General features: G+C 30.7%; 2 long non-coding RNA genes across 2 annotated transcripts; both read right to left on the bottom strand.

The window, feature by feature from the left end:
* Positions 1 to 256: 256 nt before the first annotated feature.
* LOC150034289 (uncharacterized) lies at positions 257 to 2,389 on the bottom strand. Its single transcript, XR_016531617.1, has 3 exons — positions 2,327 to 2,389; positions 1,654 to 2,193; positions 257 to 674 (listed from the first exon to the last, which is right to left on the bottom strand). It is a non-coding gene; the product is annotated as an uncharacterized LOC150034289 (long non-coding RNA).
* A 509-nt stretch (positions 2,390 to 2,898) lies between these two features.
* LOC120083098 (uncharacterized) lies at positions 2,899 to 5,305 on the bottom strand. Its single transcript, XR_016531557.1, has 4 exons — positions 5,084 to 5,305; positions 4,369 to 4,467; positions 3,587 to 4,148; positions 2,899 to 3,035 (listed from the first exon to the last, which is right to left on the bottom strand). It is a non-coding gene; the product is annotated as an uncharacterized LOC120083098 (long non-coding RNA).
* Between the last annotated feature and the right edge of the window lie 724 nt (positions 5,306 to 6,029).

The raw sequence follows: 6,029 nt of genomic DNA, 5'->3' as shown, positions 1-6,029 counted from the left end.
TAATTGTCAAATTATTTATTGATAATTATCTATTATCAAGTGATTTTTTTTCCGAAGGTTTTCATTATTTTTAAAAGCTTATCATGTTATTTTCAAAAAATTTAAAACCTTCATAAAAACTTAATTATCAACAATTGTATATCCTTCGAAAATTCTCTTACAAAACTTTTTAGTCATTTATTAACAAATCTCAAAAGGTTGTTTTTACTAATTCATCTATCTGTAGTACCTTGAATTACTAAGTATAAGAATAGAATAGAAAAAATAGACAATGACATGGATAGAAGTGAACTTATATGTCATAAAAGTACATTAAAAGACTATTGAAATTCTATAATATCAAACTACAATCGATCAACTAGAAACAAATTTTTTATGCATCTCTGCCATCATTTTTTAAAATCTATCCTCAAAACGGTTTTCTAATTTTCTTTTTTGTTGTTTAGATTCTTTTCTTTGTCATTCAGATTCTTGAAGCCATTGTTCGGATTTATTTAGGTGATGCTCAAGATCGCGTATAGTAGACGATCTAAACAACTCAGAAGGAGTAACACCTACCACATAACCATGAACACGCCCGTGTTTCTCCGGTCTAAGTACTCGACGAAAATCTCATCCTCGTTCATGTCAAGTGTACCATCAATCACTTGAGAAGCATATGATTTAAGTTTCGACTACAAATACAAATTCACATATTATAATTCAAAACTAACACATATAAATTCAAGTGTTTACAACAAACACATGTCACTTCATAAAAATCTATACATTATCTAGCAACATCAAGGTTTCTCATATCATTAATCATCGAAATATACTCTATCATTCAAATTAATACAACAATTTACATTCAATTACAACAAAATAAACATTGATGGCTTAATATAATATATTAACTTTAACACAACTCTTGACTGTTAATGCGTGTAATTGTGTTACATAATATAATTGGGCAAGAAATAGATCATCATTTGATCCAATTTGTAGTGTTCTCTATTCACTACAAGAATTCTAGACTTTAATGTCGGTTTAAAACCGACATTAAAGATAGTGTTATAAAAGGTTTTTAATGTTGGTTTTAAACCGACATTGTACACCCTCTTCAATGCCGGTTTAAAACTGATATTAAAGACAACCGACATTAAAACCTAGAATCCATGTCCATTTTTTTCAATTATTGTCCGTTTTTTTAAATTTCGTTGTCAGATCCATTTTTAATGTCGGTTAAAAAGTTAAAAACGACATTATAATAATTTATCCACAAACAAGAATTATTTTTATATATTAAAATTTCAACAAACACAAAAATTTAAATCTAAGTCTTGCTCACAAAGTACGAATAATAGTTAGCTTCCAAAGAAAATAACAAAATTTATACTTACAAAGCAATAGTTGGCTACTTACGTATCAAGAAATTTCCAAAATAAAATCTTAATCGCTTTTGTATATACAACTTAACTTTCAATAAATATAAAAAATTAACTAAAGATTGAGAGAGCTGGTTGTCTACTTTGGAGTGTGATTACTATCCCAAAAAATTTGCAAAGAAGACATGCTTACTTAAGTATATAAAATCAAGAATAATTTAAAAATAAATGAATCATACTAAAAGAAATTACATGAAGTATGGAAACTATATTTATACAAACTTACCAAAAAGAATGAATGCAAAACTTGCTATTCTTTTCTCTATTCTATAGATGAATCCGTTATGCCCTCTATCCAGAACCTCCTTGTACTCGTGTGAGCAATGTCATATGAGAGTGTATAAACAAACAAATATAAGTTGCGTTAATATAAACAATTTATAAATAACGAAAGAAATGAACTCAACCCATAAACAACTACCATAGTTGCACTAGTCATTGTAATGATCCCAAATTTCAATGCTAAACTAAGGAACATTACCATATTTTAACCTACAACTAACTTTATCACTCTTATGTTTTAGAAAAATTTCAGCAACATGACAGTACTACCACAACAATACAAAAAAAAATACTTTAACACCTATTCAAAGAAATGCACTTCCAACAATATTCAAACAACAATCTTTTCTCAACGGAACAAACAACATAAATAAGAATGATTTACAAAAACTCACATCTGATTACTCACTTGACTTCAAATCTCAAAAGTTGTCAAATGGCCATTCGATCTTATACCTCCAGATTCAAAAACAGCTTTGACATCCTAAACAAAAATTGTAGTTCAGTACTATTGAGGCATGTGATGATGACTTTTTGGCCTTATTAAGAAGGGAATAAAAGAGAGGTACTAAAGTCCTTCAAACCCCAAGTTTATTGTAATGAAAGTTTTAGGGTACCTGAGAATATGTTATTGTGTTTGATCCCATGTGATCCGCTCAATGAGCTCCATTGTTTCGGAGATCTAAGGAAAAACAAACTATGTCAATACACTATTCCCAAAAGAAAGATTAATGTCGAAGGTAGTCTATCTTTGACATGAATGATGCTATTGAGGGTCAATCTTTGACATGAAGGTAGTTTAATCCTAGATTATCCAAACAAGATTCCAATGAAGAATTAGATTCAAATTGACGAAGAAGTACAATAAATGGTTAGACAAGAGATGACAAAAGATTCGACAATGATAATGAAGAATTATCCTAACCCACAATGCATGAATAACCCACAAACTACCATAGTGCAACTGGATTCATTTAGACAAATAATGCATAAATATAAACTACCAAAGGATGCCTAAGAAGTTCCACTACCATAAACCACTCAATGGAAGTCATAAACAATTAAGTTATGACTACTATAACTGCAGGATAGTCATAGCATTCCAACACTGAATCTAATCCAAAGCTTGAGAACAAATAGACTTTTAAGATAAGCATCATATAAATATTACATTGTACTTGTTACTAATGTAGTTATGAAGTCCTTTTTGAGTTGGGTGCACCTTCTCCACTTGTCAACCTTCTTAAAACATGTCCAATGCAATCTTCTTATCTTCCTTCCAAATCCCCAAGAATCAAAATTTAGCCTTACACGTCAAATTTGAACCTAACAAAATGAAAAACTTCAATCAAAATCATTTCATTATTGCTCAAATGAGTTAGCTCAAAAATTCTAATTCAACTAATTTCCAAAAGAACCTTACTCTAAAATAGTTTAGTATATTTAGTCTTTGCATTCACGAGCAACATCATCAATGGTTGTCTCATAATTGATTTACTCTGAAATAGTTTAGTACATATAGTCTTTGCATTGATTGATTTTACCCAAAGAATGTGGTGTATTGAAATCCAAAATAACAAAATTTCCCAATGAAAAACTGAACTAAAATTTAACACAATTTAAAAATAATGCAAAACTTTTAAAGCTACACCGCCAGTCTCATTGAAAAACGAATGCACAACCTTACAAATACAACAATGTAACTAAACCCTCTGAGAAAATAGCATATTTCAGAGTTTAAGAATGAAGCCTAATTATCAACAAAACTTCTTTTAAAATGTCACAATGTATAACCCTTATTCTAGAACATCTCTCGAATTTAAAATTAAAATAATAACAATAAAAAGAAACAAGAACAAGGTACATCTATGAATTACTTTTTACTTGTTTAAGTGGATTATTGTCCAACTTCAAACATATGAGATTTGGTAGCTACTTGAGAATTGCGCCTGATCATCTTTTCTGCAAGTGCTTGTTTACCTCTTAAACAACAACAACAGATAATACAATGTGCTTACAATATGAATTCTGCAATGATATAGTATGAACTAGAAAATGATCAAGAATTACAACTGATAAACTTCAAACACAAGAGCTAAAGGCAATAAATTCTATCTAAAGGATGGTAGAAACTAATCTCTGGAAGTTTAATTTGCTGTAAACGGTAATAGTGCTCAAGCAACCAATAGATAATACAATGTATTTAAAAAAATTTAATTTGATAAAATTGTCACATCGTGCTTTTTTTTTTGCACGAAAAACACAAATAAACAAATATACCTTCACCCGCCTTTGATATAATAGTATGTGAATCTCCAACATTGGCAACATAGAGATGATTACCAACTAGCAAAGTTGTTGAAGCAGTAGAGCCATTGTCCCTTAAAGTATCCTTTTCTGAATTTAAAAAATCAGCATCTATTTGTTGATACACTTCACCTGGGAATTGATAAAAAAGACTTTTGATGTGAGTACAAAATTATTATGACACAAACATCAAATTGCTTTCAAATAAAAAACAGTTACGTGAACAAAGAAAGTGAAACTTAAAGATCATGTACTGTTAAACTTGTGGGAAGCTATAATACAATCATCATATAAACCTAATGGTTTAATTTTCATAAATAAATGAAAAAGGCATAAGGGAAATGAAACACACTGATAGCTAATTAGGTATCCATCAAGAATTTTGGGTGCTTCATCAGATTCTCAAAGAGATGGTCCTTCAAAAACTCTACAGCTCGGGATCCGTCGTGACCTGCAACCACATGTCAAGAGGTAAGTATTTTTGCTATTTGTAATATCGGTAAGATATCCATGGTGGCTTATATAATTTGAAAGATTAGCAATTAGCATCAGCTATGGATTAAAAAATACTAATCTCTAATGATGATTGAATTCAAGCATCAAAATTAAGTAAAATGAATTGCATAGGTAAATAAAGTTGAAACCTAGGATCGTTTGGCAAAGTGAGGAATCTCAAAGTTTTTTTATCTTCAACCCGGGCCTTTTGATAGCTATTTCATACATTTTGCAAGCTTTACTACTTACTTTTTGAAAACATTTTCTTAAACCAAACCAAAACTTGAAAATTAAAAATGTACTTCCTAAAATCTTAATTTTGTCTTTAAGATTTGGCTAGGAATTCAAATGTTTTTAAAGGAGGTCGAAAAACACACCAAAAATTGGTAGGGAAACAATCATAATTTTCAAAAATAGAAAGAAAAATAAAAATGGTTATCAAATGGGACCTAAGTGAAACTTAACACCTAAATTTAATTCGTAACAATACATCATCTATAAATTGGATAGATTAAAATTTACTAATAACGGTGTTACATCATGCCACTGCAAGAATGGTGGGAGAATCTAACCATTAAAGATGCCAAAAAGGCAGACGGTTTGACCAACGACCTTCGACATTTTAATATCAAAGAAATCTTCCATGGTTGCCCTCTTTCCTCTGAAACTTGAATACCCCCAACTAAGTTTCCCATCTTCACTGCCTATCAAACCAAAGATAATAAGTTTACTGCAGATCTCATTGGAATCCAAAGTTTAATAGACTAGGTGCAATAACAAGATCAAAGCATTGTCTTCTTGTCATCTTCATAAGAACATAATAACAATTCAGCAACATAGCTTCAAATAAATAGAAGCATGCTTTATTTAGACGAATCCATTAAAACCTTTTCCATCCTCCGTTGGTATAACCACCATCTTCATCTTTCTCTGGATGCTTATCAACAACCGGTCCACAATTTTCTGATGCACCCGTATCTACCATCATCATGAGACTTGTTCTATATTCACGCTTCCAGGTGTGAACAAATCCAAGATTGGAAGGAAAACTCCTCAAGATGTTGTTGATTTGGACCCTTCTACTGATTATTCCTATATCTCCAGCCTGAGCAATCACATTCCATATATTGTAGCTGCATACCATCTAAACCAACAACTGCATAATCACATTATTATAGTAATAGTAATCAAAAGATGCAAACCTCATGAAAGATTCAAAAGCAGTAATAAAGAACAGATGCAGCAAAAATAAATCCTCGCATCATAAACAATTCAACATTCAAAACTTCGATTTCTCTTGTAGGTTCTCGATATCAAAATGATACCAAGATCTAAAGAGAGGGACAAAAACTAAAAAGAAAAAACAAACAAACAAAATATAACAAAAAGCCAAAAACAAGACTTTCACTCTGATGATCTCCAATCAAACGCTAAGATAAACCTTTCAACCTGATTGATCGACCCAAGTAAGACCTCCCCAAAACTAAGTCTAAGTTTGATATTAATGAAATGGGTCGG

The sequence above is a fragment of the Benincasa hispida genome, chromosome 8 (genome assembly GCF_027475165.1).
Source record: "Benincasa hispida cultivar pf3 chromosome 8, pf3_genome.v1.1, whole genome shotgun sequence".
NCBI lineage: Eukaryota > Viridiplantae > Streptophyta > Magnoliopsida > Cucurbitales > Cucurbitaceae > Benincasa > Benincasa hispida.
This window is presented reverse-complemented; position numbering and strand designations above follow the sequence as displayed.